This window comes from Phalacrocorax carbo, chromosome 10 (assembly GCF_963921805.1).
Source record: "Phalacrocorax carbo chromosome 10, bPhaCar2.1, whole genome shotgun sequence".
NCBI classification, from domain to species: domain Eukaryota; kingdom Metazoa; phylum Chordata; class Aves; order Suliformes; family Phalacrocoracidae; genus Phalacrocorax; species Phalacrocorax carbo.
Genome location: NC_087522.1, coordinates 548,783 through 564,989, shown reverse-complemented (window position 1 = coordinate 564,989; position 16,207 = coordinate 548,783). Strand labels below are relative to the sequence as shown.

At 56.1% G+C, this 16,207-nt stretch overlaps 1 long non-coding RNA gene across 1 annotated transcript; it reads left to right on the top strand.

Annotated features, from left to right (window-relative positions):
• Positions 1 to 4,629: 4,629 nt before the first annotated feature.
• Positions 4,630 to 8,634, top strand: LOC135315127 (uncharacterized). The gene is made up of 2 exons (XR_010374575.1): positions 4,630 to 4,755; positions 7,509 to 8,634. It is a non-coding gene; the product is annotated as an uncharacterized LOC135315127 (long non-coding RNA).
• The last annotated feature ends 7,573 nt before the right edge of the window (positions 8,635 to 16,207 follow it).

The following is a 16,207-nucleotide window of genomic DNA, read 5'->3' as shown; positions in this document are numbered from 1 at the left end:
AAATCCTCACTGTGGTGCAAGGCTGGAGCAAGGTGTGGGATTAACGGGCTAATGACAGAGATGTGAAAGCTCATGAATCGCACAGCTGCGGGGAGAGCGGGTGGCCACGGCGGGGGGAGCTCACACTGACACCCACACCCGAGCGTTTCTAAGGCCAACGGCGACTTATTTCAGATGTCAGACCAGAAAGATCCACATCTCCCCTCCTGACATGCCGTCAGCGGCTTGCATTTTCTGCCCACGGAACATCAGTTTTTAAACGCAAACCTGTCAGACCAAAACAGCCCAGGATCTTCACTGACCTTCAGCCCTATCGGGGTGTCCCAGACAGATGCTGCCTGACCTGCCTGCCTGCGAGCAATTCAGCGCCAGCCAGGAGGGAGAATTGATGACTTCTGCTCCCTTCACCTGGAGCATAAAACAAAAACCTACACTGGAAATTTATAGGGTCTATTGAGCTGAAATGCTTCCTTTGCTACGTGTTCCCTGCCATTCCCAGGACCATCAGCCATGGGCCTTTAATCTGTGGACAAGTATGACTTCAAAACGACTGCCTGGAAATAAAAATTAAAACGTGAAGGTTTCTCGTAATTAGGTCTTGAAATGGAAAAAAAAAGTTAGAGCTCTTAGGATGACGACGACCTGCTCCATGCCACTGCAGAGGTACCAGCTACAGCTGGAAAGAAACACACCTCTCCTCCTACCTGTCGCTGCGGTGAGCCGGCTGTGGTGGTGCAGGCTCACCGGGACAGCGATCTGGGCAGTGAGGAAGACGCCAGGCAGTCGCTGACCTGAGCACCCGCTGCCCCAGCCACGCCGGTGAGACACCACCTCCTCGCAGCCCCCGAGCACGGTAACCACTGCGCGGCGTCTGCTGGAGCGCTCGCTCCTGCCCGCTTCTCTCTCCTCGTCACAAAACGCTCAGATGTGGCTGGGCCGGCTTCACCCAGCGCAGGGTAGGAAATCTCGCCAGGGTCGGCTGGACAGAAAGGCTTCACCTGCCCAGGACTGCCCGGAGGCAGCAGAGGGGTCCCGCAGCAGAGGAGGGCGATGTGGCGGAGACCCCCCGCAGCCCTCTGCAAACCTGCACCTCCTGCAGCCGAGTGTCGAGGAGGGCTTACAGCCTTCTTCGTTTTTTCCTTGCATAATTCAGCGGAGATATCATTTTAAATATTGCTATTTTTCTCTCACTTATGAGAAATATTAACTGGCCAAACTTTGCTGTGGCTGTCACCATCCTTTTAGCAGTGTGATTGCCATTGGGGGATTTATAGTCCTCCCCGCACCTGGGTTATTTGAGTTTTGCTTTGCTGCAGGGCCAGGGCAACAATAAATTTCCTTCTCCTCTGGAACATGCTCTAACCTCTCATTTTCTAATAAAGCGTTAAACCTTGGAGCAACCCACACTGGCCTCGGTGCTCGAGAGGAGTTTCAGCTGAGCCGATGAGCCGCTTGCCGCGGGCGAGGGGGCACTGTTATGGGCCAGCGTGGCTCTTCCCGCAGCGGCTCTGATAAATTCTGGCTTCTCTTTCGAGGGGAGCCCCCTCCCCAGGCAGAGGTCGCATCCTGCCCATCCCCAGCAGTGCGGCATCCCATCAGGGATGCTGGGGTGGAGATTTTTGGAAAAGCAGGCCAGGCCCCACAGCGCTCTGCCCCAGTCAGCCTGCCCTGCTCGGCGAGGGGCCGGGGGCGGTCAGCTCATCTGGGCAGGGATGGTAAAAACACCCTGAGTAAAGGTGTGGGTGCTGCAGAGCAGGGGGCATGGCATGATGCCATTCAGAAACAGGCCACCTGCAAGCGGGAGCAGTGCCAGAAGGCACGAGGGAGGAAATGCAGGCGAAGCCCCCAGACCCACCCAGCGAGCCCTGACCAGGATGGAGTGACAAGCGGGAAGCAGCTCGGGGAGCTCCTCACCTCGCGTTGGCGCATCCCCAGCGCAGCCCCATCGCCCAGAGGGCTCAACCCTGGCTGGCTGGCGGCGGGGGGACCACGAGTGCCTGCCAGCAGAGCAGCGCCCATCATCGTCGAAACGGGTTTTTGATGTTAAAAAGGGCCCTAGCTGGCAGTCTGCAACTGTCCGTGCCATCTACAGCCCCTCCCCGCTCCGTGCCGTGCCGTAGGAGAGGCTGACGGCGCATGAAGGATGGATGGGCGGATGGATGTGCATCTGCTGCTGGTCTCATTACAGTAACAGAGGTGGCCGCGGCATCAGGCTTTTACCAGCTGAGCTGTTCAGTGAATTACGGCAAGGTTCTGCATTGTGGTAATATGATTTTTTCAATATATTCTGTTTGGATTGGCAGGTTGGTCTCACTCTTTCTCAACTGACTGATAAAGCACTAGACAGGGGATTAGTCCTCTTGGAAGCTAAAGAAAGAGGTAATTTGGGTTGTTTATAGCCTGCAGGGGTAGAATCAAAATGTACAATACTGAGAGAGTCAAACTTTTACAGCGTACGGCACAGCTATAACTCAGAGCAAGTATCAAACATTACAGTCCTGTGAAATGCATTCCCGTGACAAAAGGCTGGAAAGGCAGAAAGAATGAGAGCAATTAATCTGTTCTTGGGACAAATATTGTAATGAAGACAGGAAATGCCAAGAAAATTAACCCCTGCCTGGCCCAGTTTTAGCATCGGACTGTTTGGCCCAGAAGTCTCGCCTCTGCACTTTGGGCAGTGTTGGAAACAACCCAGACACCGGAGATGCTGCTGCATGTAGGGGCAGCCCCAACCTGACCTTGGCTTTTCTGCATTAAACGAATAACAGCTTTCCCTCAACTGGGTTTTGCTGGTTTTTCATAGCTATGAAATCTAATTGCTGAGATAGAGTTATAAAATTATAATTTTAACCATGCAATTTAGATGGAGTAACCGGTCGTCTATTTCTGTGATTATCCCTGATTATTAAATGAACAGCTGCCTCCAAATATGCTTGCAACAAACTAATTCAATGAGTACATGTGCCTGAATATTCATGCCCCTGATTCGCAGCACAGACTTTTAAGACTTTTTCACTGTGGCTTTAAAAGTTAATTTATCCTGGCAATTTAAATAAATACACTTCCATCAGCTTTGGTTAGTGCTCCAGACTTTAGCACTAAGTTTGGCAGCAAGCGAAGGTGTCCCAGCCCCTGCTTCAATGCCCGCTCACAGCAGAGCGCTTTCAGTGGAGACAGACATCAGTGTTTGTGTCAATTCCAGGCTTCTCCCATGTCTTGTTTGCGGGTTTGACAACCCTTCTCCACGTAGCACTAACAAAATGTGACACTCCACAGTCTGCTTGTTTTAGCTTTTCCACTAAATTTTGCAACCACGCCAAGTAGCCGGGAAATAACCTGCCCTCCCCAAGCGCTGAAATATGGATAATTCTGGCCGGCGCGACAGCCAGCGAGCAGCTCCCCCGGCCTGCCTGGCCGTCGTCGAGCCACGGAATGGCTCGCAGACAGCTCTGGGGTCATCGTTTCATCAGGAATTTCATTTTCCTCCTTGCGAAGGAGGCGGCCCCCTGCACCCTCCGCCAGCGCGGGTAACGGGCGGCGGGCTGGCAGCATCCCTGAGGCAGCAGATGTGGTTTCCAGCCCGCAGTGTGCAGGGGACAGCTACGGAGCAGACCCGCGGCAGCGAGCTACCGCCGCCCTGGGAGTCGAGCAAACGGTGGGAGACAGCGTGAGCGCCCTGCGACAGCACCTGCTCGCTCCCAGACGCCCCTCGTGTCGCTGGCGCAGCAGCAGACAGCACGGAGCGGGGCAAAGCTGCACCGGGGTCTGTCTCTCTGCATGGAATAAATGCTGCTCTCCCCAGTATGGCCTACAAGAATATTAAACGCAATTTTTTTATACTTAAATTTCTGCACACTCTTCAGAGTAAGCTGCACTTTTATTGACTAGTAGAACATTTTAATAATATTCATGGCATGAGACAGATTGTTTTAAAAAAAAGTATTACCCTGTAACACAAGCAAGTGCCCAAGAATAGTTATTTCACCCGATGCTGCTCATATCACGATGCACCAGAGTTTACCGTGGGGTCTCCCAGCCTCTGCCGCAGTGTGCAGCATCTGGAGCCTGACAGAAACCTCCTGCACTTGGGAATGTGCTGGGATTTACATACTTACTGGAGAGAAACAGTTGCTGCTCAGAAGGAGGCACGACTCCCAGGATGCGTTTCCGAGGTGCCTATTAGGCAACCGCTCGCAGCCGCAGCCTGGGTTCTCCGGGCAATCCCTCCTGCGTCCCCCGCAGAAACGCAGGCAGCCGCTCGGCTGGAACAGGCGAGCACCAGCCCTGAAAGTCGAGCCTAGTCTGGGGCAGTGACTTCTGAAACCTCTGACTTGCACTGTCTTCCTCACATCCTCACAGACCCGTCCTTTCACAAGCAATCACCATCTAAAAAAAACCAAAACAAAACAAAACAAAAAGTCTTTTAAAAGCTTTTATTAAACATCCAAGAAAAAAAAAAAAGAAGAGAAAAATCTGTTAAAGTATTTGAAATGTAAAGTAGGGCTTTCATTTTAACAGCATCCCTGATTCCTTTTGTCTCTTTCTGTATAGAGGTTTCACAAGAATATACACAGTTTGACAGACTTTCACATGGTATTAGAGAGGCCAACATCTGATTGTGGGGGGAAAAGAAACAGTATAACCGAGACAGGCTAAAGCTGTCGGACTCTGACCTGCTGCTTTGCAGAACCAGCCAGACAAATGCCGATGGAAGGGAAAGACAAAGCGGGTGCCGGCACCGTGCTGCAGCCAGAGGTGAGCCCAGCGCAGGCACGGCTGCCGCGCTCGCGGGGTAGCGCCGGCCCTGCGGCGCCTCTCGCTGCTCCCCCGACGCCCGCAGGGCTGCGGGAAGGCGTCGTGCCTCGCCACATGGGCAGGAGTGGGAAAGGAGAGGGGCGTGCAGAGGGAGGACAGCAGGCGCGGCTCGGGAGCAGGCGTGTGCCCGTGCTAAAGGCAGTTCGGCCCCTCCGGGGGACCCCTGGCCCGGGCAGTGGGACAGGGGGGCGGTGAGAGCTGTGAGCGTCAGCCCTTTCCCCTCCCCTCCCATAGGACATCCCGCATGCCCTGGGCCCCACGGGTGCGGGGTGTCCAGGTCTGACTACGGGGGTCCCCCACCTCTGCAGTGTCCCATGGCCGACACAGCACCATCTCCCCAGTTTTTCTGAGGGGAGGGGCTGCTTTCAGCTCCCCCCTAAAGTCTGCAGCTGGATGAGCCCTTGTCCCCTCTGCAGTCGCGGCTCTGAAGGAGCCCTGGACCGAGACAGGGAGAGGGGGGATGAGTCCCAGGAGCGGGTGCAGACAGCTTACTGGGGCCCAGCAGCACTTTTCCCAGGCCTGAGCCGAAGTTGCGCGTTCAGGATGACTGCCAACCCCTGAGCAACGCAGTGCTGGCACCTGCTCGCGCTAGCGAGGGAACAGGCGCACGCAAGGCTGCGCAAGGGCCACGCTGCTCCGCAGACAACTCGCGCAAGGGGAGCGAGGGAGCAGCGAGCAGACGGAGGGGACCTGCCGGCGAGCCCCGCGCCCGCCACGCTCTCGGAAATTGCCTGTTGCCACACCGAGACCTGGGCACGGCTGCGCTGCCGACACAGGCAGTACCAGAGCACTCTTTGCCCCTAAACCTCCGGTTCCCCCCAGCGGAACCTGAACAGCAGCTTCGAGAGTACAGAAACTATGCAGCAATGGCACAACCAGACCAGCCCCGGGTTTGCCACTGGTGGGGCAGGGAGGTGGATGCTGCGGGGGGAGCAACCAGCACCAGCCTCCCACGAACTGTGCTCCCAGTCCTGTGTCCCTGCTGCCTCCCGGCCCGTGCCATGGCAGCGCTGGGGTCTGGGGAGGGGAGGGGAAGGGAGGGGAGGGGAAGGGAGGGGAAGGGAAGGGAAGGGAAGGGAAGGGAAGGGAAGGGAAGGGAAGGGAAGGGAAGGGAAGGGAAGGGAAGGGAAGGGAAGGGAAGGGAAGGGAAGGGAAGGGAAGGGAAGGGAAGGGAAGGGAAGGGAAGGGAAGGGAAGGGAAGGGAAGGGAAGGGAAGGGAAGGGAAGGGAAGGGAAGGGAAGGGAAGGGAAGGGAAGGGAAGGGAAGGGAAGGGAAGGGAAGGGAAGGGAAGGGAAGGGAAGGGAAGGGAAGGGAAGGGAAGGGAAGGGAAGGGAAGGGAAGGGAAGGGAAGGGAAGGGAAGGGAAGGGAAGGGAAGGGAAGGGAAGGGAAGGGAAGGGAAGATGTCAGCATCTGGCTGGAGTTCCCTGTAATGAAGCCCTTCCCCTCTTATGGAAAAACATGGTCCTTGTTTCAGTCTCCACTGGTCCTCACAGCCTTCAAACACACCAGTTTCTCACCAGTGAATTTCTAGCACAAAAATAGTGTAAGAGGCAAGCATCAGGATTCAGGCGTGTTGCGGACCAGGGTACCGAGGACACTGGCAGGGGATGGATGACTGCTGAGGCGAGGGCTGGACCCACCTCTCTGCTCCACAGAGCTGCTGGGGAACCGCAGCTGCAGCTGATCTGCTGGCGAAGCCCATGCCGCGTCCCGCTGTCGCCCGCCTGCCGGAGGCCACGGCGCAGCTCCTGCTCCCTGCGGGCCTGGGGCCTGCTGTTCCCGCCCGTCCCCACCACGGCCACGGCTGGCCCAGTGCACGGCAGCTCGCCAGGCGATGCTGCGCGGAGCACAGCCACCGCACGGGCGGGCGGTGGGTGCCCGAGGGGCCCTGCTGAGCTGGAGCTTCTCCCGTCCCCGTGGCCCCCCAGGCCAGCGGAGCCCTCCCCTGCCCGCAGCAGCAGCCGCTGGCTCCGCGGGGTCGTCCCAGCTGGGCACGGCAGCAGCGGGGTCCCTGCCCGGGGAGCGGGGGCTCGGCAGAGACGCCAGTCTTGGAGATGGGTAGACAGCAACAGGCACCATGAAACGCTCCTGCTGTTCTAACAAGAAGCGATAGATTAAAAAGCTAGTTAAAAATTCATCCAAGAGAGGCAGAGTTTCCCAAGCATATCAGAGTTAATATTTATAAAGGGGATTGTTGCTCAGTCTCAATTATCCTAAAAGCTTGGTACAATTGATGCATTGGAGAAACCACGAACACAGGCATGTCAGGGGAAAACCATTCCCTGTGACCGCTGACAAAATGCAATCAGATCTGCAACATGTGGAGCCAATTGATTTTCAACGAGTTATACAATGTAAACAAATGATTGATTCTCGGGCTCCTTTTATTTCTGAGCAAGCAGTCAGAAATCTCTCCAACTACTCCGAGCGGGTAAGGCTGGTGGTAAACAAGGGCTGCAGAGGGGCAGCACGCAGTCCTTTCATCAACCTGCGAACAGCAGGAGCTTTGATTTTTTTTTTTCCCCCAGCCCCTTAAGCATCCACTAAATAATCAGCAATTCCTCAAGTAAGCAACCCCTGATCATGTGAAATCTTTCTGTTGCCAGTGGTCATGTCGGACCAGCTTCTGCTTGCAATGACAGTCAGTAGTTTTTTATTGCTTTTGCATTTTTGCCTCCTCTGATGTTTCCAGCCTTCCTCTGATTTACCCAAGACAGATGAGACAGGAATATCTCCAAGAGCTTTATCAATTCTCTCTGTCAGCGGCGGCTGCTAAGTCAACAGTGCGGTGGTGTGTGTCTGGACCAGCAGTACAGAGGTTGCTCAAATCGTTCTCTGCTCCCGGTGAAACCAATAAGCTATACTCCACTGCATCGACTTGGCTCCCGAACTGTGCCCCCGGTTATGTCAAATTAAATCTCAGCCCATCACCGGCAGACTGCCAACGTCAGCGCACATCCCTCGGCACCCCCCGGGGCAGGGGCATGCACGGGTGGGCACCCCGGGACCTGGGGCTGCAGCACCCACCCCCCGCCGGTGGGGCCGGGGGCCATGGGGAGCCGCAGGTCACCGGGTGCCAACCGCCAGCACGCCTTGCCTCCCGGCCCAGCCACGTCCGCCAGCACCAGTGCAGGGATCTGGGGAGCACCGGCGCTGTTGCTCGGGGAGCCGCGTGCATGGGGGTGAACTGGCTCCTGCCAAGGTGAGGCAGTCTCTGCACACACCGCCCGCTGACCGCACGCCCCTGCTCTGCCCGGCCCCGCCGACCACGCGCTGTGATGCAAAAACTGCCCTCGGCATGGGCCGGTCTGCACAGGCGCTGCTGAAACACTGCGCCCACCACGTCCATTAGCATCCCAGCATCTCCTCCTGCACCACGCTCTGCACGGCTCCTCCTTGGCTTTGCCTAAGTGCCCCATCTCTGCACTGGTACGGAGACCTGTGAGCACGGGCTGGCCCGTCCTCCCCAGCTGGCCCTGCACACCTCTAGCAGCCTGCGAGCACAGCCTGCTTGTGTTGTGCCTTGTGTTTTGCTTATCCATCACACTACACCTCCTTTTCCCCCTTACACTCCTGGTTGCATCCTCCTCAGCCCTGCGGTGCTGGGGTTGTTTCAGTGACACGGAGGCACCAGCGCCAGGCAGAGCATGCTCCTGGTGCAGCTCACCTCGCCCTTGCTCCCCTACGCTTCTGAGCTTCACAGCACCACCGGGGCGCTCTTGAGATTACTGATTGAATGGCTGAGAAGAGAGCCACATTTCCATAAGCTGTGGTAATTATTGCAACAAAAGCAATAAAAACACATTTCCAGAGCTCTACTACCTGCTTGTTTATGCCCTGTTTGCAGGATGATGTGCAGTTGGGTGTTTCTGTAGCACAGTGTCCCAAGGGTCCCAGAGGAGAGGGACCCACCGGCCCATGTCCCAGGTCTTCAGGGGACAAGGGACTGGAGCAGAATTACCAGTGTCCTGCCAGCGCAAAGGAGCCCCGACCGGAGAAAGGGCCAGCAGTGGGGCAGAGGGGGGCACCTCCCTCATGACAACAGATGAGGGGGACTGGGCGGCCACGGACGGGCTCAGCAAAGAGCACATGCTCAGCTACAGCCTTGCTGTGTAAGAGGGAGGAGGGGGCTGTGCTGGGGAGCAGCAAAACACAGGAGAGCCCCCGGGACAGGACTGAAGGAGGGGCACACTCCAGCCCCGGCTGGGAAGTCAAGGGCTCACCCCCACCCGGCTGAGGTACCGAGCAGGTCCGGGCGCTGCTTGTCACCACGCATGAGTTGCAATGGCGTTCTGCTTGGTTTGCAGTGCTCCGCACGCTGCTCTGCCAGAACCAGCTCTTCACTGGGTGTTTCACCAGGGTTCAAGGCTGACCCTGGTAAATCTGGAGGGCTGGGGGTACCCTGGTCCTCCAAGGATGCCAGCGACCTTGCACTGGGACCCGAGTGGTGCAGAGCCGCCGGCCAGGCAGGGGTCCCCAGGCAGCTCCAGCTGGGTGGTACAGCCCCTTCCCACGGACTGGGGACAGCACAGGGCTCTCTCCTGGGACAACCAGCTTGCTGCTGGGCTGCAGCTGCCCTCCCGGCCACAGGGAACCACATCCTTCCCAGGAGCAAGCTTCTCTTCCCACGGGCCTCTCGAGCTGGGTGCTTGTAGAACCCCCCACCACTGGGGATCCCCAGAGGCGGCGGAGCTGTGGGCCTCCCTACACAAGCGTCGCGCTGCAGCCGGTGCCGGCCCACCTGCCGCCACCCCCGGTGGCGCTTGCGGTGGCACATATGCTGCGCAGTGGGTTTGTGGTGCCTGCGGCGTGTCGCGCGGTTGTCAGGCACAATGCCCGCTCCCGGTGCCAAAGTCTGGCACCATTCCCCACAAGTGGGCACAAATTCATCCTAAAACACAAACAAAGGAGGAGGCAGCAAAGCCGTTGCTTGCATGGGCGCTGAGAGATTCCTGCACAGGGAGGGACTTCACCGGGGCTAGGAGTCTTTCTGTTTAAAATTAAAATGGGCTTTTTAAAGCATATTAAAACTCATTATGAAAGCACCCATGAACATCTGTGATCTCACAGCAAAGACTTTCCTGGCTCTTCTAGAAATTGCCCTGTTCCCATTACAATATCAGCATAATTCTGTCTATTTCAAGCTTGCAAGATATTTATATTTAAAATAACTTTTACAGAGTTCAACTGTGAATTGCAAGCTGTTTTTTTTTCTGCTTACATATTAATAGTATGTGTGTGTCCAGTGCTAAGCCTTATTGCCATGTAATTTGTACAACGTAATTAACCATGTAGAAACCATAATACATTGCGTTTGGAAGAGTTACATCCAGTTAATCTAATTGACTAATAACATGTTTTCATTTAGCAGCACGTACTGTATTTCCAGTGATTGAATTAATGTCATGTTAACGGCTGCATTTTGCAACAACATTTGGCATAAATTGCATTAAAAATTGATGTTCGTACAAATGTATTTTGAATACAGCTCAGCATGTGGTTTGGGAAAAGGCTCCTGTTGTTTATTAAGTCAGCTCAGTTTGCACACGCACTCAGAGGAGCAGCACCGCGAGCGCCCTGCCCCGTTTGCTGGCAGGACCAGGGTGGGAGCCCTGCGGACCACTGCCACCCCGGTCCTGCGCCGGGTCAAAGCGTCCCCCAGCTGCAGGACAGGCTCTTCTCGCTCCCTGGGGCTTGCAGTGCCCGGGGTCGCAGCTTCCCTGCGTGGGCTCCTGAAACAGCTTTTAAAAAGAATCTCTGCTGACAGACAGGCTGTGGTTGGAAAGCTCTGGGCACCTGCTGGGGAAGAGACAGACCTGGAGACACAATTAGCCATGTCCCTCAGTAAACTTCCCACCGCTGTGCCGGTCTAGCCTGCCTGCCTTTCCCCCACAGCGGCCACGAGGGCAGAATGAAAACACGCTCCGCGGCCGCCTCCTTCCCTCCCGCCTGTATTTTCACATGGTCTCGAGGGAGGCGGATCGATGCACCTGCAGCCGGGAGACCAGCACTCACTTTGACCTGCCGCGGGAAACAAATCAAACCCCACAGGCCGGGCCCCTCTCCACCAGCTTTCCATCCTCAGAGGTGCAGCGAGAGCGGGCATCCGCAAGGCTCAGCCTGCAGGTCACAGCCGAGGCCAGCGGCGCCTGCGCCTCCTGCCATGAGCACGTTGAAGGAGCCCGCAGCGCTCCCTCACGCTGGGGGTGGCTCCCGAAGCTGCTCGGTCTCGGGCGGCAGGTGGAGAGCACCATCAAAAGGAGCGCTTGGAAGATGAGATCTGCTGCGCTCAAGTGAAAGCTGGCATTTGGTTTTCAGGTGCATCCTCAATCCCTAGCTTCAGTCCAGGCCAAAAGCAAAAACATGGAAACACAGGGGCAGAGGGTGCGTTGGCAGCACCACAGCCCGGCCCAGCCTGGAGGTCCCTGGAGCCCGCTGGAAGGCAGCGCTGCCCAGGGGGGAGGACGTGCCCTCAGCATCGCCCCTGCTGGCCCAGCAGGAGGGGGAGCGGGAGAGGGCAGTGCCCTGCTGGGAGGCACAGCCACCCCGCACGCCCTCACCTGCTTCAGCAGAGCCCACCCCGGCTGCCTTGGCTGGACCCCCGCAGAGAGCGGCCTGCCAGGACGCCTTGGGTCTGGGAGCATCGTCTGTGCACATTTCAAATGCACTTACATTAAAAAAATCAGCTCCTCAGGCTGGAGCCCAGGCTGCGTGGAGGAGAGGAAGGCAGAGCTCCTGGGGCTGGCCGGGCTCCCCGTTGGCGCTGGGGGGCTCAGCGTGCTCTTGGACTGACAGGCGAGGGTCCCACTTGGCAGCGTGGCCGCGGCGCACCCCCCCGCCCTGTGCAGGTACACGCGCACACCCCCATGCACACACCCCCCTCCCCTTCGCAGTGGTTTGGGAGTTCCTTTTTCTCTGCAGTGAATAAATAACAAGGGGTGGGTTTTGATTGTGCCTGGCAAAGATGCTGCTTTGAGGGCTGCCTGTGATCCCTTGGAGCCCGCTCTCCCTGCCTGTGTTGTACATCACTACTAGAGAGGAAAATAACGGTTGTGAAATTCAAGCTGCAAAGTGGAGACTGTCAAGGAAAATGGTGAGCCCACACGGGCTTTTTCCTTTTGTGCTTAAATTTACGTACGGTGTCTTGGACTTTATTACTTACAGGTTGTATCTTTCCTAACTCCTTTGACAGGCCCTTGAGTGGCGGTAGGGACATGCCAGCCTGGAAATGGCCCCAGAGGTGGCACAAACAGAAAGCCACGGTCTGTTTCAGATCTGCTGTTCCCTCCATCCCTCCCTCTCCCCTCTACACCGAATCATCTGCAATGCACATATTTGAAATATAAAAGCAGGACTACCATGCTGGTGCCAGTCCCCTCCTCAGGCTTTTAGGCTTTTGTTGCCTGTTGGACGGAGGTGAGGTTTCTGCCTTTGTCCTCTTCAGAGCGTCTTCTCAGTAACCTCAGCCCCCGGCTGTGCCCTGCGCGCCGCTGCCCCATCGCACATCATTTCGGCACGGCTGGATGGGCCACCCAGCTCCTCTGTGCGCCCTCAGCTAACTGGAAAACAGAGATGTGACTTCCCTGCCTCAGAGGGTCAGAGGCTGCTTGCAGGTGGCAGCAGGAGCGCGTGCGCACAGTGCCGCTGTGCCGGTGGACAGGAGAACCGTTTCCCAGGAACAGGAGCCTCCTCCTCCTTTTCCCGCGTCCTGCCACTCCGGGCAGGGTGATACCAGGCGTTCATGCATCTCAGCTCCACTTAACCTCCAGCTCTTTCCTCACTGATCATCTGCGTGCTTTCACCAACAGATGTGGGCACAATGACACCCGCCCACAAAGAGGGTAGTGTTAGCGCTGGGAGCCTGACCAGGGCGGGCTGCCCCCAGCACCGTGGAGTCAGATGAGACCCCTGAGTCAAGCTGACACATGAACTTCAGATCTCTATGGTGCTGCCAGAGGACTAGAAACAAGCCTTTGGGATAATGATCTGGAGAGCCAGGAGGGACCCGGCAAGCTCATGGGATGGCCATCCCGGAGCGGGAATCTGGGATGCCCTGGCCTGCGGTGTGCACCTCTTCAGCCTCGGCCCCTCCAGTTTCTGCTTACACAAAGCCCACAACTCTGATTTCAGCGGCGGCAGGATCCTCGCTTGAGCATCTTTCCAAGTTTAGTGCCTCTGGCCAAGTCTCATAGCACTTTGGCAGCTCTGGCTCCCCATTCTCTCTGTATTTCTCACTTTCTAGGTACAGGGAACAGAGGAGCTGTGTTCTGAGTCTTTTCAGCAGTACACAACTCCATCCGAGACACAGGGCAGCAAGTGCTGCTTGCAAAGCTTCGCTGCTGCTGGACTCAGTAGCGAAGGCATTGCCTGCTTGCTGAGGCCGTGGTTATAAGGACCATAGCTCCATTACTTATTACGATTTTTTAACAAAATTAAATCAATTAAAGAGGAACACCTGCACTTAGGAGATAATGTTAAACACTTCCCCCACAAACCACGTTCCCTGGGAAGATGGATCCGAGTCGAAATAACAGCAAACACAGCAGGATGCCGGGGTTCATGCCACAGCTAAGCTCAGAGCTGGTGAAGGAGATTCACAGATCTGTACATCGCACTTCCACTGAACAACTAGAAAGATGTGACCCCTGGTTACCAGCCCTGCAGGTGGAGAATTTACTTAATTTAAAGAAACAGCTAAAATGAGATTTATTGGAGAAAATTGTATTTAACTTCAAAGTGAGTGAATTAGATGCTTAAAGGTCACTTTTAAAAGTAAGTTCAAATAGAATACATATTATAGTACTTGAACGGCATTTTTACTTTAAAAGAGCACCTTTTGTTTCCTTTCAGAGTTGTGAACAAATTTAGTGCTCCTAAACAAGGGCGTAATATCACTAGAGCGCATCTGTGGTGCAGCCAGGCAACATGCAAGGCTCCCAGCAGCTCTGCTGACGCACCTGCGTCCCGTCAGCCTGGTGACCATGTCCTCTCCTGCCGCCTCCCATCCCTGACCGCGCCGCTGGCTGCCGGGGGAGCAGTGCCCAGCCCCGGCGGGCAGCGGTCCCTCATGCTCTGTCGGCTCTGGAAGTGCCACCCTCAGCCCAGCGGTCAGGCTGCGGAGAGCTGCCGGGGCACTGCTGCGTGCACGGTTTGGCACACAAGCGCTGCCGCCACGGGCCCTGCAGCGCCGGGCTGAGCCCACAGGAGGGGTACAGGCCACCTGGGGATGGGGTGCCCCAGCGCCGTGCCGGGGGGTCCCAGCACATGCACTGTTCTCCCTGGGCAGGCACAAAGGGTCACCCCCCAGCTCTGCGTGGTACCCGGCCAGCGCTGGCTCGACCTCACTCGCTGTACTGCCAGGGAACACAGGGACCATAAGAGTGTGAAATAAAACCACAGCCTTCTGTTTCCTCCTCCTTCCCCTGTAAAAATGCTTAAAAATTGAATTTCTCTTCTCTCTCTAAAATGTGTGTTTTATTCCGGTGAAGACTGTAACTTCCCTACAGGGAAAACCTGCAAGAGTGCCGGCATGCTCTTACCCCCTTTCAGAGCAGAGCACCCCCAACGTGGAGCACGACAAGGAAAGCTGCTGCTCCCTTCAGCAGCCCGGGGAGCATGCAGGGCAGCACCCTCGGCCTGAGGAGGAGGGAGGGTGTCAGCCACGGGGGCACGGCCAGGGGGATGCAGGGGAGCCGCCTGGGGCATTGCTGTTGCAGGCTCTCCCGGCAGCGGATGGGGACACTGGCCACTGGCGGTGGCTCCTGAAGGCAGGTGGGCATCAGGACACTAGGAAAGCCCTTGCTCCCAGGCCACGGAGAAGAGAACTGCTGCTAGCACAGCTCAGCTCCATACCCCAGGGTCCAAACAGCCCACACAGCGACCAGCTAATTTTCCTAAGTTTCCTATTGCTTTTCAATAAACATCTGACCCATATGAAAACCTCCTCAAGTCCTTCTTTGTTCAGGGATATTTGCTTACCGCAGTGATGCCGACACAGGCACGTTTCTGAACGTTTTGTTCCAAATAAGCCAGGCAAAGCCTGTCGCACTGCTGTCCCTGCCAGGCAAGTCCACCCTGCACACTTACCCCAGGGACAGGCAGCTGCTCTCGCTCCTCTGGCTCCAGCAAATAGATGTACCTCTTCTCTGCTCCGTGTGGGAGGAGGAGACAGAAAGAGGGTGAGGACAAAGCCATCAGAAGCAGTTCCCAGTGCTGGCTGCGTGCTCCGGCCACGACCTCAGCCTGCAGCAGCCAAGGCTAGTTTAATCCCTGCACCGTCTCCATCCCACACCATAGCGAAAGGGCCATGAGGGTCGTATCACACATTCGTTCCCCACTTTTGCCCAGATCTCGGCACAGGGAGCTGGGACCAGGTGATGGGCACAGCAGTGGGTCCGGGGTGCTGCTGGGCTCATTCTGCAGGGGAAGGGGGAACAGCCGCTCGCCAGCACGGCGGGAGCAGGTCAGGGGCACACAGGGACCTCAGTGGGCACTGGTTGGGTTTACATTCAATAACATCTTTTCCCCCTGTTTCTCCTTGATGGATTCAAAATCCTGAATTTTTTTTTTTTAATTCTATACCCAACAGTGCATTCTCTTCCTGCTGGGAACAAGGGGTTTGGGTTGAGACACTTGTAAAAGCAAAGGAAAAAAGGACAGGAAAATTGATGGTTGTAGTGGCGCTTGTCCGGGAGCCTGGAAAACAGGGAAACAATGCACAGATATGTTTGTGCTGATGACAGCCTGATATCTTGTCTACTGACAGACATTTTCCATGTCTTTACAAAATCAAATCTTCACCATCTGTGCATCATTCCTATGTTGCAGCAAAACCCAAGGGGCTGTAAAAGAAGCCACAAGTGGCCTGTGAACTGGAAGTATTTCACAGGCCTTGTGGGGGAGAAAGTTTCCCTTCCTTGGCTTGCTGTCTTCTGTGCAGGTTACACAGGCTTAATTTTCCATCTCTCATCCAGTTGTTGCTCATTAGCTCCACGGGCAAACACCCCTGTACACAATCTGTACTATCGCAGGGGGACGAACAGGAGCTTAGTTACCACTGCCTACGTCACCAGCCCTAATCCCACGGCATCCACAGCCTACGTGGGAGCAACAAAGAGCTGCCTGCAGCGCACGTGCCATTCAGCACAACCTACCTGCGTGTGCTGCAGCTTGCGCGCAGCGAGGGAAGGAGCGATGTCCTGCAGATTGCATTTGAATCGGCAGAGACGTGGTGAGAAAGGCAATGCCAAACTGCAAGGCAAACAACGCAGCAGAGAACAGCTTTTGCCACCACGGGCATAACTGCTGGAAAGCAAACCTCAGTCAAACGCGAACCAGCAGCGAGCAAGGAGGCAGGGTGTGGGCTGATGCCACCAGCCGAGAACGCTGCTT